The 23,486-nt window shown below is 38.4% G+C and overlaps 1 protein-coding gene and 1 pseudogene across 1 annotated transcript in view; both read left to right on the top strand.

The window, feature by feature from the left end:
- Positions 1-23,486, top strand: part of LOC115214953 — a 479,885-nt gene that overhangs the window by 196,643 nt on the left and 259,756 nt on the right. The gene's annotated exons all lie outside the window — the stretch shown is intronic.
- Positions 17,551-17,648, top strand: LOC115215296 (annotated as a pseudogene).

Raw genomic sequence — 23,486 nt, 5'->3', positions numbered from 1 at the left:
TGGTGGTGACCCCTGCTGTACTCTTTCGCCACAACTTTCTCTCACTCTTTCTTCTGTTGGCCTGCTCGCTTAGTCAGCAGGGTGGCGTCATTTGAAGGCTAAAACAATGCGAAGCGAATTGTGATCAGCGATGTGTAGCAATATCTGATAACCTGGTCGGTTACGGTGATCACGGGGATATACATACATATATCTTCTCACAAGGCATTGGTCAGCCTGAGGCTATAGTAGAAGACACTTGCCCAAAGTGCCATGCAGTGGGACTGAACCCGGAATCATGTGGTTGGGAAAAAGCTTCTTATCACACAGCCACTCCTGACAGGCTTCTTTCAGTTTCCTATTTCTTATTTCTTATTTCTTTATTGCCCACCAGGGGCTAAATATAGAGGGGACAAACAAGGACAGACAATGGAGTTAAGCCGATTACATCGATCCCAATGCATAACTGGTACTTAATTTATCGACCCCAAAAGGATGAAAGGCAAACTGTCTACCAAACAGCTTTCACTGTAAGACATTCTCTTCATTAAATCTCTGCAGGAGATCACTAAAAGTTTGGTATCTTCTAACAATATAACAATACCATTCCCTCCAAGTGTGTCAAGCATCTTCGATGCTCCCAAAGAATGTCAGCTTTCTTGTGGCCCACGCTATATATAACGTGTTTTTTTGTTTTCTTTTTCTTTCTTTACTTTTTCTTTCTTTACATGCCGGTGGCACGTATAAAGCACCATCCGATCGTGGCCGTTGCCAGCCTCGCCTGGCCCCCGTGCCGGTGGCACGTAAAAAGCACCATCCGTCCGTGGACGTTTGCCAGCTCCGTCTGGCACCTGTGTGGGTGGCACGTAAAAAGCACCCACTACACTCACGGAGTGGTTGGCGTTAGGAAGGGCATCCAGCCGTAGAAACACTGCCAGATCAGACTGGGCCTGATGCAGCCTTCTGGCTTCACAGACCCCAGTTGAACCATCCAACCCATGCTAGCATGGAAAGTGGACGCTAAATGATGATGATGATGATGAGGATGACTTCTTATTATCCATTCAGCCACCCCATCAACACGAAAGTAGTGTAGAAGGCAAAATAGATGCAATGGCAACGAATTGTGAAAACAGCTGCAACACTGCTCCCACCCACTACCATTGATTCTATGCACCCTTTCACTTTTCCCCCCCTAACAGTGGTTTGACTTTCCTGAGACATCCACATGCCAGCTTTCAAGAAGGACCTCCTTGTTTTCTCCAATTTCAGATGGTCAACAATCTGGCTGGCTAGCTGGCTGGTTTGTCTGTTTGTCAGTCGGCTGGTTGACTGGTTGGTTGGGTTGTTGGGTGGTTGGTTAGTTAGTTTGTTGGTTGGTTGGCTGGTGGGTTGGTGGTATGTGGAGGTGTGATGGGAGTAGTGAGAGAGCAAGAGAGGCATGAATCATTGTTCTTCATGATTCTTTGTTGCAAATTACTGTTCTTTTGCTGTCAACCTTAATTAATTACTGGTTAATGGAAGCTCTACCTTATTCTCCCTATTAGTCCTCCCCTCTCCCTCTCTCCTTCTTGACCCTTTATTTCCTCTATACATGCCTGTGTGCCTGTGAGGTGTGTGTGTGCATTTATGTGTGTATCTCTGCTTTCCTTATTTATCTTTTCGTGTATATTTGAGTGTGTTTGTGATTGAAAGTATGTTTATGTGTCCATGCAAATATGAGTGTAGATTCTTCTTCTCCTCCTCTTCACCACCACCACCACCACCACCGCTGCCACCGCCGCCGCCTCTGCCACCACCACCACCACCACACCACCATTACTATCATCAGCAGCAGAAGAAGCAGCCCTTCCTGTTTAGTGTTTACCAAAGGGATCTTAAAAACAGGGATCAGTCTCTCTCTCCCTCCCTCCCTCTCCTTTCACCTCACACATGCACACACACACACACACGCATGCACACACATGCATGCACACGCATGCACACACACATGCACATTAGGCATACACTCACTGAAGCTCTGTATTCATCTTGTTGCCATGGTAATACTATTGTTGTAGATACTACATTCATAAGCTTTCTTTCTTGCATTATCCTTATCTTCAACCCCATCTTCTCCCTAATCTGAAACATCCACTGCCCCCATTATGGTTCTCTGTTGTTTTATTAATAATTTCTAATTGTCACATCTTGATTTCCCTTTCTGACATTCTTACCCTAATTTCCCCCTACACATACCCTCAACATGCTTCCAGCTAACTCAGCATCTTAATTGCCCCTTTTCTCATTCTCTGCTCCCTCCAGCTCTCCTTCCATAATTCTTACATCACCAACTTTGTCATCTTCACTTTGATTGTTGAATTACACTTACTGATATATATACATACAACATACATACTAGGTCTGATCAATAATTATCCAGACTGTTGCCATAGTAATGAAGCTAAAGCACGAAGAGTGAAGCCATTTGACACAGACTGAGCTTCAACTCTGCTTTGCGTATGCACTAAGTTTTAACGTTCTAGCTCACTTCCACTGTTTATTGCAGTGCTTGGAAGGAAGGTGTGTAGTGTGTGATCATCGCAGTGACCATGATAGAGAAAGTTGTCATGGCTATGCCTACCCAGACTCCTATGCAAAGTTGCAGAAAGAGTATGGAGAGGAGTGTATGAACTACACACTAATGTATGAGTGGTTCAAGCATTTCGAAGATGGTCGAATAAATGTCAATATCAACAAATGTTCTGGGAGACCCGCAACCAACAGGACTGAAAGAACATTGCAGATGTTCATGCAGCTGTGAGGGGAAATATATATATATATTTCTGCGAGCTGGCAGAACCGTTAGCACGCCGGGCGAAATGCGTAGCCGTATTTCGTCTACCATTATGTTCCGAGTTCAAATTCCGCCGAGGTCGACTTTGCCTTTCATCCTTTCGGGGTCGATAAATTAAGTACCAGTTACGCACTGGGGTCGATATAATCGACTTAAATTCGTTTGTCTGTTCTTGTTTGTCCCCTCTATGTTTAGCCCCTTGTGGGTAGTAAAGAAACATATATATATATATATATATATACACACATATATATACATATACACACACATATATATGATGGGCTTCTTTCAATTTCCATCTACCAAATTCACTTACAAGGCTTTGGTTGGACCAAGGCTACAGTAGAATACCCTTACTCAAGGTGCCTCGCAGTGAGACTGAACCCAGAATCATGTGGTTGGGAAACAAGCTTCTTACCACACAGCCATGCCTGAACTAAGAGAAATAACTCAGATAGATCTGTGGTATGTGGTATGAGTGTAGAGAAGCTAAGTGGGTGTGTATTGAATAAAGTACACAAAAGTTTGTCAATAAATTGAAATTTTTCTCTTGTCAGAAGAAAGAAAGCAAAGCCATCCTGTGATTGTCTTTTGTCTTTTACTTGTTTTAGTCATTGGACTGTGGCCATGCTGGGGTACTACTTGAAGGGTTTTAGTTGAATGAAACAACCACAGGACTAATTTTTGTTTTAAGCTTTACTCTATCAGTCTATTTTGCTGAACTACTAAGTTAGAGTGATGTTATCAAACTAACACCAGGTGTAAAGCAGTGGTGAGGGACAAACACAAGGACACACACACACACACACATACACACACATACACACACACACTCTCTCTCTCTCTATCTATCTATCTCTCACACATGTGCACAGCAACACACATACGTATGATGGGCTTCTTTCAGTTTCTATCTAGGCCGCTTGCTCAGAGTGAAAGGTAGATTGTATGATGCATGTGTGCAACCTACCATGCTACACATATGATGGGCTTCTTTCAGTTTCTATCTACCAAATTCACTCACAAGGCTTCGGTTGGCCTGGGTCTATAGTAGAAGATACTATCCCAAGGTGTCATGCAGTGGGACTGAACCCATGACCACATGGTTTGGAAGCCAGCTTCTCAACCACAAATTTATGCAATTCTCAGAAAAAGAAAATGGGATGGATGGGATAATTTCAAGAAAGTGAAAATTAATCTTTAAGATTAATTAACATATTTGGGAGGAGATCTGATCTTTGCTTCCTGGCAAGAGATAATTATATATTTCAAGGAACTGAGGAATTTTTGCATACATTATTCAATTAACTCAATAAATACAGAATCTTTTGCGAAGTAAATGATATTGATTTTCATCATCATCAACACCACCACCTCCACCACCACCACCACCACCACCACCACCACCACCACCACCATCTGGAGCTCTACTATGGTCTATCCATAGCACTTACTCAGCATTACCTGACACCTTTGGGTCTTATTGACACCATTACCTCTCATAACCTCCTACATATATATATATATGTATATATATATATATATATATATATATATATATATAGACACACACACACACACACACACACATATATATACTAGCATTATGACCCGTCTTTGCCAGGTCATAGTGCTAGTGCATGTATATATGTGTATATATATATATATGTTCATATTACATGTACATCTATATATATATATACATTCATCTACACATAAAATACAAAATACAAAGTTATATCTTGATATTGCTAGTGATAACAATACTCAAAATATATAACAGACTGGAATTGTAGGACTATTCCATTTCTGCATGCTAATCTTATTTTTAATTTATTCCCATTCATGTGAAACCACTTATTTAAGTTCAAATCATTGATGCAATTTTATACTAATTGCTATTTTTACTTTTGTTATGTTACGAATATATTATACTTTAGTTTGATTTTAATTATTACTTACTACAGTTGTTATTATTATTCAATTATTATCTCTAATTTTTATTGTTAAAGTGAAAGTATCTAACAAAAATAGAGAAATATTTTTGTTTCACTTTTAACACATAATACTGAAATAGAGGAGAAGATATGATATTGCTATGGACTCGCCCTAGGCAAGAAGTTGAACATTTTTATTTTGCCCATGAAACTACATGGACCCTAAGTAAGGCATGTGTATAATTTGAATGAAATTGGTTGTGTAGTTCTCATGTTTTAGGGAATCATAGTGGAGAAGATATGATATTGCTGTGGGCTTGCCCTAGGCAAAAAGTTAAAAGTTTTTTTGCCGATGACACTCCCTGGACCCTAAGTAAGGCATGTGTAAAATTTGAATGAAATTGGTTGCGTAGTTCTCAAGTTTTAGGGAAACACACAGACAGACAGACAGACATTCTCAGTTTTATATATATATATAGAGAGATATATATATATACATACATATATATATACGATGGGTTTCTTTCAGTTTCCGCCTACCAAATCCACTCACAAGGCTTTGGCCAGCCCGAGGCTATAGTAGAAGACACTTGCCCAAGGTGCCACGTAGTGGGGCTGAACCTGGAACCATTTGGTTGGGAAGCAAGATTCTTACCGCACAGCCATGCCTGCACCTTAATTGTAGAAAGATAACTGATTTATTGCAGAGAAATTTTAACAACAAAATCTTAAATGGGCCCCAAAGGGTCATATGGAACCTGGTTTAGAAACATTGCTCCAATGACCATGACAAGTAAGAGATAAAAAATGATAGACACTGATTGAATTTGGGTAAATTTTCCCACCAATTACCTTTAGCAACATGCACCAGCAGTCGTGTGTTGATTTGCTTGTTGTGCTCAAATTTTGACTGCTTTTGAACTTTATTTTTATGTCAGTAACCTCTTGTTTATTTTTTATATGTGTTTGTATTATGTTATTTATATTATATATATGTTTTATTTTATTTTCATCTAGGTAAGTTTACAGTTTGGAACCTGCCAAAATGGGTAATGTATTCATATTTTCTTCAATTTTTTTTTTCTTGATTAACTGTGGTGCAGTTAAAGTATACTAGACATAAGTTTCATAAACTACAAAATATCACATTTGAAACACACCTCTTATAAATCTTTATCGCGATTTGAATGTACATGAAGGTATTTAGAATGACCAATCTTATTTCTGCAAATGTGCTCAGCGCTGATGCTGATCATAGTTTAATCAATAATCGTAGGAGCAAGGTAAATACACTAAAAGTTGGGGGCTCAGTGGGGCCCAATTTAAGTAGCCCTTCAGAAATTGAACCTCCTTATGATACTCCCTTGCAGTTCATTGTATGAAATTCATTGTCATTGCTCCAATTTGGTCGCCAATGTCATGTATTTAGTATAAAAAGTAGTAAAAATAGGTGAGGTTAGTGGGGCCCCAATTAGGTGGCCCTTTAAAAAATAGATCCCCTTAGGACATTCCCTGGGATTAGCAGGGTTGCTGGTTTGAGTTTTGTTGCCCTTGCACCAATGGTCTAGGAGGAGTTAACAAACACAAAAACATAAGGGACAGAGAAACATCACTCAAATTCATAATGGGATTATTTACTGAAGGCATGCAGCTTAGTGGTTAGGGTGTTTTAGTTCACAACTGTAAGGTCGTGAGTTCAATTCCAGGCATTGTTGTGTCCTTGAGCAAGACACTTTATTTCACATTGCTCTGCTGGCAAAACAGTTGTACCTGTAATTCAAAGTGCCAGCCTTTTTACATTCTGTGTCACACCGAATCTCTCTCAGAACTACGTTAAAGGCCCGCATGTCTGTGGAGTGTTCAGCCACTTGCACATTAATTTCATGAACAGGCTGTTTTGTTGATCAGATCATCTAGAACTTTCATCATCATAACCAACAGAGTTCCAGTTAGTTATATCATATTATACACATTTTTCACACCCTTGCTGACTAAGACTATTCTTATTTCCATTAGTTAAGGGATTATGTGTCTCTGGCCCATAGGCTTGATGAGTTGTCTATGTTGCCAAGAGTGGAGGTGCAATGGCCCAGTGGTTAGGGCAGCGGACTTGCGGTCATAGGATCGTGGTTTCGATTCCCAGACCGGGCGTTGTGAGTGTTTATTGAGCGAAAACACCTAAAGCTCCATGAGGCTCCGGCAGGGGATGGTGGTGATCCCTGCTGTACTCTTTCACCACAACTTTCTCTCACTCTTACTTCCTGTTTCTGTTGTACCTGTATTTCAAGGGGCCGGCCTTGTCACTCTCTGTGTCATGCTGAATATCTCCGGGAACTACGTTAAGGGTGCACGTGTCTGTGGAGTGCTCAGCCACTTACACGTTAATTTCACGAGCAGGCTGTTCCGTTGATTCGGATCAACCGGAACCCTCATCATCGTTACCGACGGAGTGCTTCCATGTTGCCAAGAGCAATAAAGACTTGAAACCAGTGGTAGTTTTCTGACCAGCCACAACCAGTGTGAAGGCACACAGCATAGTGGTCAGGGTGTTGCATTTATGATTGTGAGATTGTGGTTTCAATTTCCAAACCAGGTGTTGCATTGTGCTCTTCAGCAAAAGTACTTCATTTCTATTTGCTTTGTAATAATTCTGTTGTCTGGGATGTGGCACATCGTACACCTGTACAGGTAATGTTAATTTGATGGAGGGTGTGAGCCTATGTGAACACAGGCATTTGATCACTATCAACAAATCGTCTGTGTGGTTGTTTGGTAAGAAATTGGAAATTGCAGAACCCTCATAATGTTGTCTAACGACAGGAGAAGCCATGATTATATATGATACACACAAATATATAATACACATCTATAGATAAATATATACATGCATATTTGCATGCGGACATAGGCAGATACACGCACACACGCAAAATGGATCTTGTAAAGTTCTTGATTACCAAATAAATTTACAAGACATTGGTTGGCCCAGCTTTTTAGGGACATAGGTGGAGATACTTGCCCAAGGAGCGGCACAATGGAACTGAACTCAAATCTGCATGGTTATGAAACAAAAATAAACTTCTTTGCCACATCCATGAAAGCTTCTGTGTTACAGTATTAAAGACATACATGCATAAATACATGTCTATATGTGTGGTGTGTGCATGTGGTGTATGTATATATATATGTATATGTATACATATATGTATACATATATGTATACATATATGTATATCTATCTATCTATCTATCTATCTATCTATCTATCTATCTCTCTCTCTCTCTCTCTCTCTCTCTCTCTATATATATATATACACATACATACATACACACATACATGTCTGTTTATATTTATGTGTGTGTGTGTGTGGTGTGCATTTGTGTGCATTGGCAAGAAAGTTAATGTGAAAAAATATAACATGAAAAAGTTGTTTTTTTTCTTTTGAAAATTGAAATTATCGGAATAAAATTCTAGTATTTTCTGATCTTGCCTGAAGCAGTTAATTTGAATTTCATAACTTTTTATAATCTGTTCCTGTATTACTTCCTCAAATTTGAACTAATCCACAATAAAATTATTTTAGCTCAATATTGCTAACTTCTAATGGTGAACCATATGTTTCCATGTAGATATTTGTCTGTGTGCTGGGAATCTGTGTCCGTGTGTCACTGCTTTAGAAGGTGTTTTTTGTGTGAGTGTTTGTGTCTGTCTGTATGTATTTGTACATAAATCTGTTTGCATATCAACATATGTCTGTCTGTGTATGTGTATTTGTGAGTATGTATGTGAGAGAGAAAGAGAGAGAGAGAGAGAGAAAGAGAGATATAGAGAGGAGGAGGAGGGGGTGACTCTGCATATGTTGATATGCATGTATGCATGTGTATGTGTGTGTGTGTGAATTGTGTATGTGTATATCTGAGTAAGTCTCTTTGAATGTGTATATGTCAGTCTGTATATGTGTATTTGTGAGTATGTATTAGAGAGAGAGAGAGAGAGAGAGAAAGAGAAAGAGAGAGATAGAGAGAGGAGGAGGGCGTTACTCTGCATGTGTTGATATGCATGTGTGTGTGTGTGTGTGTGTGTATGTATGTGAATTGTGTATGTGTATATCTGAGTAGGTTTCTTTGAATGTGTATATGTATAAACACATGTGTCTGGACATACATATATTTGCATATCTGTGTCTGTGTGTCTGTGTGTATATATGCAAGAGAGAGTGTGTATTGGTATGTATGTTTGTGTTTTTGTGCGTGTGTGTGTGTCTGTACATGAATGTGTATGTGTCTGTACATCTGCCTCTATGTGTAAGAGAGGATTGTCTGTAAATATGTGTACGTGTGTGTTTGTATATGTGTTTGTCTGAGTATGTATATATGTATATGTGTCTTTATGTGCATGTGTGAGTCTGCTTGTATTTATGTATATATATGTGTGTATGTGAGTGTTTGTATGTACATAGCTCCGTGTCTTTGCCAGTCTATATGTTTGTGGTTATATTTATTTCTTTATTGCCCACAGAGGGCTAAACAGAAAGGGGACAAACAAGGACAGACAAGGGGATTAAATCGATTACATCAACCCCAGTGATTAACTGCTACTTATTTAATCGACCCCGAAAGGAAGAAAGGCAAAATCGCCCTCGGCGGAATTTGAACTCAGAACGTAATGGCAGACGAAATACCGCTTAGCATTTCACCTGGCGTGCTAACGTTTCTGCCAGCTCACTGCCTTCTTTGTGTATATATTATGTACCTATGTGTATAACATTTTGCTCACACACTATGTATACTTGTTTGTGGCTCTGTCTACCTATACATATGCATAAAAGTTAAATTTTCTGGATGAATTTATACATCTGCTCTAATCTATGTGTGTCTGTGCATGTATTATATATTTATGCATATATTGTTTTTTGCAGATACAGTATGTATAGATGTGTGTGTGTATGTGTGGGTATATAGTGTGATGTGCACATCTATATCCTTGTTTTTATAGATTCAAAGGTTTCTTGGTAATTGTATATTAGTGCCAATCCTTGTGTGGTTGTACATCTAGATATGTAAATGCGTTTGTGTAACTTTATCTATGTATATCTATCTATCTGTCTGTCTGTCTGTCTGTCTGTCTGTCTGTCTGTCTGTGTGTGTGTGTGTGTGTGGTGTGTGTGTGTGTGTGTATGTATGTGAATTGTGTATGTGTATATCTGAGTAGGTTTCTTTGAATGTGTATATGTATAACACATGTGTCTGGACATACATATATTTGCATATCTGTGTCTGTGTGTCTGTGTGTATATATGCAAGAGAGAGTGTGTATTGGTATGTATGTTTGTGTTTTTGTGCGTGTGTGTGTGTCTGTACATGAATGTGTATGTGTCTGTACATCTGCCTCTATGTGTAAGAGAGGATTGTCTGTAATATGTGTACGTGTGTGTTTGTATATGTGTTTGTCTGAGTATGTATATATGTATATGTGTCTTTATGTGCATGTGTGAGTCTGCTTGTATTTATGTATATATATGTGTGTATGTGAGTGTTTGTATGTACATAGCTCCGTGTCTTTGCCAGTCTATATGTTTGTGGTTATATTTATTTCTTTATTGCCCACAGAGGGCTAAACAGAAAGGGGACAAACAAGGACAGACAAGGGGATTAAATCGATTACATCAACCCCAGTGATTAACTGCTACTTATTTAATCGACCCCGAAAGGAAGAAAGGCAAAATCGCCCTCGGCGGAATTTGAACTCAGAACGTAATGGCAGACGAAATACCGCTTAGCATTTCACCTGGCGTGCTAACGTTTCTGCCAGCTCACTGCCTTTCTTTGTGTATATATTATGTACCTATGTGTATAACATTTTGCTCACACACTATGTATACTTGTTTGTGGCTCTGTCTACCTATACATATGCATAAAAGTTAAATTTTCTGGATGAATTTATACATCTGCTCTAATCTATGTGTGTCTGTGCATGTATTATATATTTATGCATATATTGTTTTTTGCAGATACAGTATGTATAGATGTGTGTGTGTATGTGTGGGTATATAGTGTGATGTGCACATCTATATCCTTGTTTTTATAGATTCAAAGGTTTCTTGGTAATTGTATATTAGTGCCAATCCTTGTGTGGTTGTACATCTAGATATGTAAATGCGTTTGTGTAACTTTATCTATGTATATCTATCTATCTGTCTGTCTGTCTGTCTGTCTGTCTGTCTGTCTGTCTGTGTGTGTGTGTGTGTGTGTGTGTGTGAATACACTTCTGTTTGTGTGTGCATGTATATTTTACTGTGTGCATATACATTTATTGTTTCAATGTGTGAATGTGTGTGTGTGTGTGAGTAGGAGTGGCTGTGTGGTAAGTAACTTGCTTACCAACCACATGGTTCCGAGTTCAGGTGCACTGTTTGACACCTTGGGCAAGTGTCTTCTTCTATAGCCTTGAGCCAACCAATGCCTTGCGAGTGGATTTGGTAGACGGAAACTGAAAGAACCCCTCGTGATGATATACATATGTGTGTGTATGTATGGACCGAGATCTCTGGAGATATGCTGTGACTGCAAAGACCTGGGCTGCTTCCTGCACTAGTTCCGTATAGCCCCAGCCCATTCAAAGTACCTTGGATTTCAGAACAACCTGCTGTGCTTGAGGAGACCTATTGAGTCAAGTACATGAACATCGAAATAAATATCAATGGAAATAGTAGTTGTGATACCTGTGCCGGTGGCACGTAAAAAGCACCATCCGAACATGGCTGATGCCAGCCGGTGGCACGTAAAAAGCACCATCCGAACGTGGCTGATGCCAGCCGGTGGCACGTAAAAAGCACCATCCGAATGTAGCTGATGCCAGCGCCGCCTTGCCTGACTTCTGTGCCGGTGGCACGTAAAAAGCACCATCCGAATGTAGCTGATGCCAGCGCCGCCTTGCCTGACTTCTGTGCCGGTGGCACGTAAAAAGCACCATCCGAATGTAGCTGATGCCAGCCGGTGGCACGTAAAAAGCACCATCCGAACGTGGCTGATGCCAGCCGGTGGCACGTAAAAAGCACCATCCGAACGTGGCTGATGCCAGCCGGTGGCACGTAAAAAGCACCATCCGAACGTGGCTGATGCCAGTGCTGCCTTAACTGGCTTCTGTGCCGGTGGCACGTAAAAAGCACCAGCCGATCGTAGCTGATGCCAGGCTCCCCTGGCACCTGTGCCGGTGGCATGTAAAAAGCACCCACTACACTCATGGAGTGGTTGGCGTTAGGAAGGGCATCCAGCTGTAGAAGCACTGCCAGATCAGAGTGGAGCCTGGTGCAGCCTCCTGGCTTCCCAGATCCCTGGTCGAACCATCCAACCCGTGCTAGCACAGAAAACAGACGTTAAACGGTGATGATGATGATGATGATACATACATATATGTGTATACACACCGTCAAGGTATTATATATCCAAAAATGAAGCGTGCTCTGAAGCATAAAGCAGCAATGCATTTATAAGTAGTTAAGTCTATATCCAATGATTTTGCATCCACAAAGGCTTTTGCCCCATGAATGTCTCATAAGACTCTGACGAAATGTTCATGGGGCTAAGCCCTTTGTGGATGTGAAACTATTGGTCAATCTATAACTGGACATAGACTTAACTACTTATAAATAAATATATATATATATAATATATATATATATATATATATATATATAGAGAGAGAGAGAGAGAGAGAGAGAGGTTATGAGAGGTAATGGTGTCAATAAGACTCAAAGGTGTCAGGTAATGCTGAGTAAGTGCTTTGAACAGGCTGTAGTTAAGCTCCAGGTGTGGTGATTATGCGAATAAGGAGTCCAACGTAGGTCATATATCAGCATGTGTATATATAGAAAAATTTTCAGAATGAGATAAAAATCCAAGGCTATGAAAGATTTTGGAACATTTATAAATAGTAGGTCTCATAGCTGTTTCTGGGATATTTTACATATCCCTTCATCAGAGACAGTGTGAGAAAATGGTCAAGCAAAAGTTATTTTAGATAAGATATGAAATAGAGAGTGAAGTGGAGGAATGAAAATAGAAATGAGATATGCAGGGATATTGCATCTGTAGATCCATATCCCTGCATATCTCACGTCTACCTGTTACCAAAAACACACACACACCTGAATAATAATAATAACAATAACAATAATAATAATAATAATAACATTGAAAAATACCTTAGGAATGAGAACCCAGGTTTGAAATTTCCCCAAGACACTTTGTAAAGGCTGGAGGGTATATCAGCTGAAATGTGTTAACAACAAACAAGATGAGGACAAATATCTGTCAAATGTAAATAATGTTATAAATTTGTCTTGTGGGTACTAAGAAACCTAAAATGGCTTCAGTTATTTTATTCGAGTTAAGTTAAGTAACTTATCTTATGACAACAGCAACAATGATAAAGCAATAAAAATAACAATATGAATGCCTCCAAGGCAACCTGTATGTGATCAATCAATCTGCTAGCAATAGCAGCCAAATATTCTCCAAACCATACTTAATCACTATCATCATTGTTTTAATGTCCACTTTTCCATGGTTGCATGGGTTGGACAGAGTTTACTGAGGCAAATATCTTCTACTATAGCCCTAGGCTGATCAATGCCTTGTGATTGGATATGATAGATAAAAAGTGAAAGAAGCACTTTGTGTGTGTGTGTGTGTGTGTGTGTGCGTGCGTGCCTATGTATGCATGTGTATACATACATACATATCATACATACAAACATACATGTGTGTATGTGTTTATATATATACATACATACATGCATACATATGTGTGTGTGTGTGTGTTTGTGTGTGAATATAAGGTCTCTTTAAATGTCTGATACTCTTCCAACTATAAAAAGAAAGGAAGATATAAATAGATAAATAAATAAATAAATAAAGAAAGAAAGAAAGAAAGACAGACAGACAGACGACAGACAGACAGACAGACAGACAGACAGATAGATGTTTTTTAAATGTTTTTTTAATAATATAAGGTAGTAAACTGACAAAATTGTTATGCAAAATGCCTTGTGGTATTTGATCTGGCTCTTTATGGTCTGAATTGAGGCCCTGTTAGGGTTAGCTTTACTTTCATTTCCCTGGGGTTAACAAAATAAGTACCAGTTTCAGTAGAGGATGGTACATTGGATTTATTGCCAGAGCAATGGACAAAATTCATTGCAGCATTTCTTTCAGCTATCTATGCTTTGAGTTCTAATCCTACCAAAGTCAAACCTGCCTTTTGTGCTTCTGGGTTCTATGATAAAGCAATACTTTAGTACCATTCCAGTGTGTCGGATTGATGGAATTGTTCCTCTTTTTTACACTCTATTCAACATAGATTCACTCAACAATCACTTTTGATTCAGTTTGGTGACAAACAACAAACCAAGCCAGACTTTGCAGTCAAGAAATATTGAACATTTTTATGGGAAACCATCAGAGATATTTCCTCTCGTAATTAGTATACATGATTCGTGTTTGTTTGTATTCATAACTAGCGTCAACACTTCCTGTTCCCACCTACTGTTCTGAGTATGGTATTAAACTGATTCTGGTGGGAGTTATGGAATTCCTTGTTAGTCCCCACTATTTGCAGGTTCACTTTGGCTTTGTGTGAAGTACCTGTTGAGAGTTCTACTTGTGGGTGAAATTGCAGAAGATGGTCTTAAGGCATATAGAGATGGGGCTCATACAGAGCATTGGAAAAGGCTGGCTCCTAGCTATGCTTCACAAAACCCACCAGTGTGTGGGTTTGTGACTGATGTCACTTGATCCAGTCACCTTGCCTAAAGGTCAAATAAAGTCTGTGCCTTGAGATTATGCCCCAGGAGAGCAGGGGACAAAATAAACTATAAATAAATCAGTAGAAAGCAATGAGAAACCACTGATGTTATCTCTCCTCCTTAAAAATCATAGATCTTCAGAATCTGTCAAGGAGGACCGAGGGGGGGGTGGCACATAGAGGGAGAGAGAGAGAGAAAGACAGAAGGAGAAGAAGAAGGAGGAGGAGGAGGAGGAAAAGAAGTGACAGACATCCTTTTATTTCCATAATTACTAATTACTTCTAAGGTTTACCATTTGTGCTGGATATGCTTCACTGAAGATATCTAAGAAGACTAAAACATGCCTGTTACTTTCACCAAATGGATTTAAATACAGGATGCACTCCTTACTGCATTGTCTATATTTTCAAAAAAATTTCAATCAGCTGATATTGACAGGGTTATTTTCCTTTCTCGTTATATTATTATTCCTTTTAGATATTTAACCTTCTAATGCCAACATACCTGAGACTATCGTTAGTTCTATGATTAAAAAATGCCTCATGTTCTAAAATGTACATGCATTCATATTGAAATCATAAGCTTCTTTTATAATGTTATCTAAGAATATTTTGGTATTTTTCTGACGCTAGATTTCATCATCATCATCATCATCATCGTTTAACATCTGTTTTCCATGCTGGCATGGGTTGGACAGTTCAACTGGGGTCTGGGAAGCCAGGAGGCTGCACCAGGTTCCAGACTGATCTGGCAGTGTTTCTACAGCTGGATTCCCTTCCTAATGCCAACCGCTCCGAGAGTGTAGTGGATGCTTTTTATGTTCCACTGGCACAGGGGACAGAGGGGTCTGGCAACAACCACAATCAGTTGGTGCTTTTTGTGTGTCACTGGCATGGAAGCCAGTCAAGGCAGCACTGGCATTGGCCATGTTCGGATGGTGCTTTTTACATGCCACCGGCATGATGATTACAAGTACAGTTTCCATTTGATTTTGATTTTGATGTACTTGACTCAATAGGTCACCTCAAGCATGGCATGTCACCCTACGATCCAAGGTACTTTTGAGTGGGCTGGTTATGCAACACTGGTGTAGGTTACAGCTGTGAACTCACTTTATTTGCTTCTCAGTCACAGCATATCTCCAAAGGTCTCAGTCTTTTGTCATTGCCTCTGTGAGGCCTAATGTTCGAAGCTCATGCTTCACCACCTCATCCCATGTCTTCCTGAGTCTCTACCCCAGATTCCTTCCACTGTTTGGGAGTGGCACTACTTCACACAGATCTCCTCCTCCATCCATAGTACATGAGCATACCAATGCAAATGTCTCTCTTGCACGCCACATCTGATACTTCTTATGTCCAACATTTATAAGGAAGAATTAAGGTGTTTTACTAGATCACTCTAACCTTTCATTATTTTAGAAATTAATCAGAACATAACTGATTGGCACTCCGTCAATTACGATGACAACGGTTCCAGTTGATCCGATCAATGGAACAGCCTGCTTATGAAATTAACATGCTAGTGGCTGAGCACTTAACGTAGTTCTCAGAGATATTCAGCAAAATGCAGAGTGTAACAAGGCTAACCCTTTGAAATACAGGTACTACTCATTTTTGCCAGCTGAGTGGACTGAAGTAACATGAAATAAGGTGTCTTGCTCAAGGACACAAGACGTTGCCAAGAATTGAACTCATTACCTTACGATCATAAGCTGAATATCCTAACCACTAAGTCACACACCTTCACTTAATCAGAACAGAGAGAGGGATTTTTGTCTTATAATTACACGGATAATCTGAGTTAATCAAAGTTTCTCAATGTACAATATTACGTATGTGGGACTCTTCCATGTGTGGGTGTTGAGATGGGGTTAAAAATGTGCTGAAATATGTATACCTTTCCAACCCTAATGAACCGAAGGAACATGAAGTGTTCATGCAAAAACTAGTACTGTGTATTCGAATATGTGTGTATGTACGTGTGTGGGTTTGTGTGTGTGTGTGTGTGAGGTCTGTTCAGAGTAACCTACTTCTGTAAGGAAACATGTCAAAGACTACTTCTTTCTAATTTTGTAATGTTATTAAATGTCTTTTCTCTACATATATATGTATACAGACACATGCACCCCACACACATACGCACACTCATACATACATACATACATACATACATACATGCATACATGCATGCATATGCATGTATGTATGTATATTCACAGTTTCAACATGAAAGAAGATTAAAAATTATTACATTTGTTCACATTCTTTATCTTGTTAGCATTTTTGCATGCTGAGTGCATAGATCTATAGATACATAGTTATATGCATACATATATGCATGTATGAACACACACACACACATAATTATACATACACATATATATACATACATACATGCATACGTACATATATATGTAAATGTGTAAATATATATATATATATACACACACATACACAAAAATATTAGCTAATGTTCTTGTGGCACTGTTCAGGAAATCAATCATATAAGCAATTTTCTTGTTTATGTGTAAAGAAATAAAGCAACAACAATAGCAGTAGTGATGATGATGATAATGATGATGATGATAGTGGCAGTAGTGGTAGTGATGTAGGTGGTGGTTGTGATGGTGATGACGACAACAATGATGATGATGATGCAGATAGTTTTTTTATCTTTCCCTATAGATGCCTTGGTAATGATTAAAAAAAGATTCAGATAAATACTTAGCCGAAACCCCAGGACTTATACATTTATATATATATATATATATATATATATATATATATATAGAAGCATATAATATATATACAACCTATAGAAGATATCACTATTAGACATTGCATAGACATTACATAGAGTATTTTTCAATACACCAGAAAATGTAAAACCAAATTGTAACGTTGAACATACCCAAGATGCACTGAACTAAATTTCATGGCAAAATGAAAGCACACATCATCATCATCATCATCACCATGACCACCATCATGACAGTTAGCACTCCCCTTGACAAAGATGGAAGCGATCATTTGATCTTTCTAACACATATGGGCATTGCTCTCTACTTAAGGGCAACCTGTTTTGTTTATTTTCCAAGATGGGGATCTGGTAGAAGTGGTAGCATGCTAGGCAAAATGCTTAACAGCATTTCATCCATCCTTATTTTCTGGGTTCAAATACTGTTGAGGTCGGTAAATTAAGCAGCATCTAAGCACTGTGTTGATGTAATCAACTTGCCTCATGACCACCAAAATTGCTGGCCTTGTACTAAAATCTGACACCCATTTAATGTCTTTTTTCCATACTGGCATGGGTTTGACAGTTTGACAGACAGAACAGCATGAAACACTTTATTTACATTTGACGGATATTTGTCCTCATCTTGTTTGTTGCTAACACGTTTCGGCTGATATACCTTCCAGCCTTCATCAGGCATCTTTGGAAAATTTCGAACCTTGGTTCTCATTCCTGTTTATTATTATTATTATTATTATTATTATTATCATTATTATTATTCAGGCCACTGCCTGGAATTGAACTCAGAATCTTGGGGTTAGTAGCCCGTGCTCTTAACCACAATGCCATATGCCTGTTGTGTGCTTCGGCATGGCTTCTACAGCTGGATGCTTTTCTTGATGCCAACTACTTCACAGAGTGTACTGGTTACTTTTTACATGGCATCCACAGCAGTAGTGAGGTCACTGAGTAAGTGGCAGGACAGAACCCCTCAGTTGGGGTGGGGGGAATAATATTGAGGAGCAGAAAAGGGTGTTTTGCACCAGGAGAAAGACATGGCTACCTCAGATGGAGAGAGAGACAGACAGACAGACCAGACAGAGAGAATGTGACAGGGCGGGGCAAAAAACAATTCTTTCTAATTTTCACACGATATCATCTAATTTTAGGGAACAAGATAAATCAATTATGCCAGCCCCAGTGCTTACCTGATACTTTATTTTATTGGCCATGAAAGATTAAAAAGCAGAGTTGACTTTACTAGTATTTGAACTCAGAAGGAATTGCTGCTAAGCACTTTGTATGATATGTAAATGATCCTGTCAGTTTGCCATTTGAATAATGATAATAATAATAATAATAATCATCATCATCATCATCATCGTTTAGCGTCCGTTTTCCATGCTAGCATGGGTTGGACGGTTCAACCGGGGTCTGTGAAGCCGGAAGGCTTCATCAGGCCTAGTCAGATCTGGCAGTGTTTCTACGGCTGGATGCCCTTCCTAACGCCAACCACTCCGTGAGTGTAGTGGGTGCTTTTTACGTGCCACCCGCACTGGTGCCAGACAGAACTGGCAAACGGCCACAAACGGATGGTGCTTTTTATGTGCCACCGGCACGGGGACCAGGCGAGGCTGGCAACGGAATAATAATAATAATAATAATAATAATAATAATAATAATAATAAACACAACAGCAATTGGAGACCGCAAACCTCTGCCAAGGCAACACCAACATCCTCTCAAGGATTAGCCAGAGATGATTTTTAAAATGAGAATAACTGAAATAAACTTGACTGCTCTCACAAATGAGAATACTAAAACATGAACCTGACTGCTCTCAAAAATTAAGCAAAAAAACTGGAAAAATAAGCCAGAATCCTTGTCCAGTGTTGGATCAATCCCCAAATCTAATCAGTTTGTGCCAGTTATGAGGCCAATTATCCCTGAAAGTTTCATCCAAATCCATCCAGCCGTTCTTGGGATATCTTGTCCACGGACAAACAAACACAACTGAAAACAATACCTCCACCTTTGCTAAGGCAGAGGTAATAAGGATAATAATACACCCACACCTTTATGATGGTAGTAGTGAGGTTATCATTAAAATACATCCATAATGATTAGAAGAATCATATGGATATCTCCTAGTAGCATGTTTTACAGTACTCCACACACTAATATATATATACATGTGTGTATATATTACTCTTTACTCTTTTACTTGTTTCAGTCATTTGACTGTGGCCATGCTGGAGCACCGCCTTTAATCGAGCAACTCGACCCTGGGACTTATTCTTTGTAAGCCCAGTTCTTATTCTATCGGTCTCTTTTTGCCGAACCGCTAAGTGACGGGGACATAAACACACCAGCATCGGTTGTCAAGCAATGCTAGGGGGACAAACACAGACACACAAACACACATACATACATATATATATATAGATATATTCGATGGGCTTCTTTCAGTTTTCCGTCTACCAAATCCACTCACAAGGCATTGGTCGGCCCGGGGCTATAGCAGAAGACACTTGCCCAAGATGCCACACAGTGGGATTGAACCCAGAACCATGTGGTTGGTAAACAAGCTACTTACCACACAGCCACATGAATGAATAAGACCTCACCTGAACAGTGACAACTGGCCATAGAAAATCTAACTTAATGCATAATGCCATCTGACCCATGCAGACATGGAAAAGCAGATGTTAAACCATTAAAACGTTAAAAGCGATATGTATATAGCTGTCCATGTACCCATCTATTAATTTAGCTATCTGTCATCTTCAATCATCATCATCATCATCATCGTCGTCGTCGTCGTCATCATCATCGTCATTGTTATTGCAATCACCTGCATCATGGAGATTAATCAATCTGTGAGAGTTGCCTGTTGATCTAGAGTATTGAACACGACTGAAACTCTTCAGAAACATTGATTTTGTGTGGAATTTCAGGAATGCCAAAACAGACAAACAGACAGACAAATAAACAGACAAATAAATAAATAAATACCTTCAGTTTCACCTGATATATTTATTTATTTAATTTTATTTCCTGCTGATTGTTAAAGAAATGTGATATAGAAGAGAAGAGAAATAGAACCAATATATATAAATATATATGTATATATATATATATATATAAAAGTAGGTGAAGAAGCATAAATATTGTTGTTGTTGTTGGTGGTGTTTTTTTGCTTAATTGCTAAGCAAAAATTAAAATAAATGTACTGAAGCAACAACAACAACAACCACAATGCCAGCAATCACGGAAATGCAACAACTTCATCATAACAAGATAGAAATAACTGAATTTTTATTGAAAACATGACAATTTAAAGAAGCTGGAGCTGTGTGTGTGTGTGTGTGTTAGTTGTAGCAAAGCAAAGTAGCAAATGAAAGAAAGAGTACTCAATACTGGAAGTAGAGTTTTAGCAATTTATGTATGGTCATGATGGGACCCTGGGTTTCATGTCGATAAGGAAGCAATACTATAACTATTCAACATATGAATTATGCATGTGTGTGTGTGTGTGTCTGTGCGCGTACATATCTGTGTGCATATGTGTTTATGTATACACTGTTACATTAGCTAAAGTTTATATATATATATATATATTTTGTAGACATCATAGAATGTCTGCCATGCTTTCAGATGTGGGTTCGTGTGTGTGCATATGTGTGTGTGTGCACACATACAGAGTCTTTCCAAAAAAAATGTATGCACACTTGAGAAAAGTAAAAATCTCTATAAATATTTTAATTCAGTGTTGTTATAATTTATTCAGTGTAATCACAATTTGATAAAGCATCGAAAGAGGTATCTCTATTTATAGGGGTACTTATAGGAGTTAAACGTTTATGAAGATTTTTCTTTTCCTGAAGTGTGTATGCATTATTTGGTGGCCTCTGTATATTAAACTAGCAGTATCGCCCGGCGTTGCTCGGGTTTGTAAGGGAAATAACTATATAAGCATTTTTAGAGATGTTAAGTATAATAGCCATCTCAATATGGCTAACCACAAAGGGGGGGGGTGTTACTGTAGCTTTTTACGTTCTGAGATTTAATAATAAATTTTTAGAGAGTTACTTCCCTTATATATGCCAAAAATGCATTAAAAACGGGAAAAATTGATGGTAAATTTTTTTTTAAATCGTAGACTCATCGTGGACACGCGCTAATACCCAGAAGGGTTCGATATGAATCACGACTATAAGATGCCCGGTTTTGGTTAAACTGCACCGCAAAATGTGGGAGTAGTTAGGAATCTAAATCGTAGGAGACACAACCTCACTTTTATATATAAAGATATGCCATATAAAAAGCACAAGTACTTGTGCCATGTAAAAATTACCCAGTACGCTTTGTAAAGTGGTTGGCATTAGGAAGGGCATCTAGCCGTAGAAACTATACCAAAACAGACAATGGTGCCTGGTGCTGGACTGTGGCCTTTACCAGCTTCTGTCAAACCGTCCAACCCATACCAACTGATGGTGATGATGGTGATGATCTGTATGTATGTATGTGACACTTTTGGAATTGTGAAAAAAGTGGATAAAGCTATAAATATTAAATTTTAAAAATCCTTTGGATAAAAAGAGTTAAGGCTGCCAGTAGGATATGAATCCGCATCTGAAAACATGACAGACATTCTACACTACCTACAATATATATATATATATATATCAACTTTAACTAACATTAGTGTATACACAAACACACACAGACACACAGACACACACATACACATGCACAAAAATATTTAGGAACGATTTCATCAAGTATTGCTTCTTTTCTCTGCTTTTCATGAAACATGTGGGGATTGTTTCTCCTATCCATTGAGATTTTGCTGTAAGAGTGTTTGTGTCTGGAATTGTGTGGGTCTGCATAGTTTTCCTTTGTGTATAATTGTGTGATTGTGTACCTGTTGACATCTTTGTGCATACATGTGTTTATGTTCACATGCAAGTTATTTTATCTGTGTGTATATATATTTTATATATTATATATATATATATATATATATAAATATATATGTATATATATATATATATATAATATATATATATATATGTGAAATAGAAAGATGAATAATCTTGTAGTAGATTAATCAAAAGTTTAACCGATACCTTAGTAGCAAAAATCACAGCAGTAAACAGCACGGTTGGAGGTACAACCATATGGTGTTGCAACCGTGCGTTGGTGCGGATAATTGAAATTAAAACATTATTGGTGAATTGAAGAAATGGAGCTGAACGCAGATTGAACAGAAATCGTTTTATTAATAAAACAATTTCTGTTCAATCTGCGTTCAGCTCCATTTCTTCAATTCACCAATAATGTTATATATATATATATATATATACACACACATATGCACACACATATACATATATATATATATATACATTATACACACCAGACATATATACATATACATACATAGATAATACACACATGCACACACACATAATATATATATAGACAGGTCTATGGAGTTATATGTATGGTATTGTGTTATTGTTTATATAGGGTGGTGCAAAAGTCACTTTCTATTTTGAAACCAAATCACTTTTTTAATAAAATAGTTCAGGCATTTTTTCCTTTATATTTATTTTGGATGAAAGAAATTGTGTTGAACTGATATTAGAATATAACATCTTACAAAGTGTCTTTAATATTTTGATGAGTTAAGCCTTTAGCATTTAGAGTATTCTGTTAAAAATAATGCCTACTTACTCTTTTACATGTTTCCGTCATTTGACTGTGGCCATGCTGGAGCACCACCTTTAGTCAAGCAAATCGACCCCAGGACTTATTCTTTATAAGCCTAGTATTTATTCTATCGGTCTCTTTTGCTGAACTGCTAAAATACGGGGACGTAAACACGCCAGCATCAGTTGTCAAGCGATGTTGGTGGGGGGACAAATATAGGCATACAAACATATACATGCACATACATATATATATACACATATACACGATGGGCTTCTTTCAGTTTCCGTCTACAAAATTCACTCACAAGGCTTTGGTCGGCCCGAGGCTATTGTAGAAGACACTTACCCAAGGTGCAGATTAAATCTGCATTACCACATATCCTCGAGATTTTGATGCTGTGACTGTTTATATGTAGAATGAGATTGCAGGGAATGTGTGAAAGGGCAGTTCTGACTGGCTTGAACATAA

The sequence above is a fragment of the Octopus sinensis genome, linkage group LG8 (genome assembly GCF_006345805.1).
Source record: "Octopus sinensis linkage group LG8, ASM634580v1, whole genome shotgun sequence".
NCBI lineage: Eukaryota > Metazoa > Mollusca > Cephalopoda > Octopoda > Octopodidae > Octopus > Octopus sinensis.
Note: the sequence above shows the minus strand (reverse complement) of the source record. Positions and strands in the feature narration are given on the sequence as shown.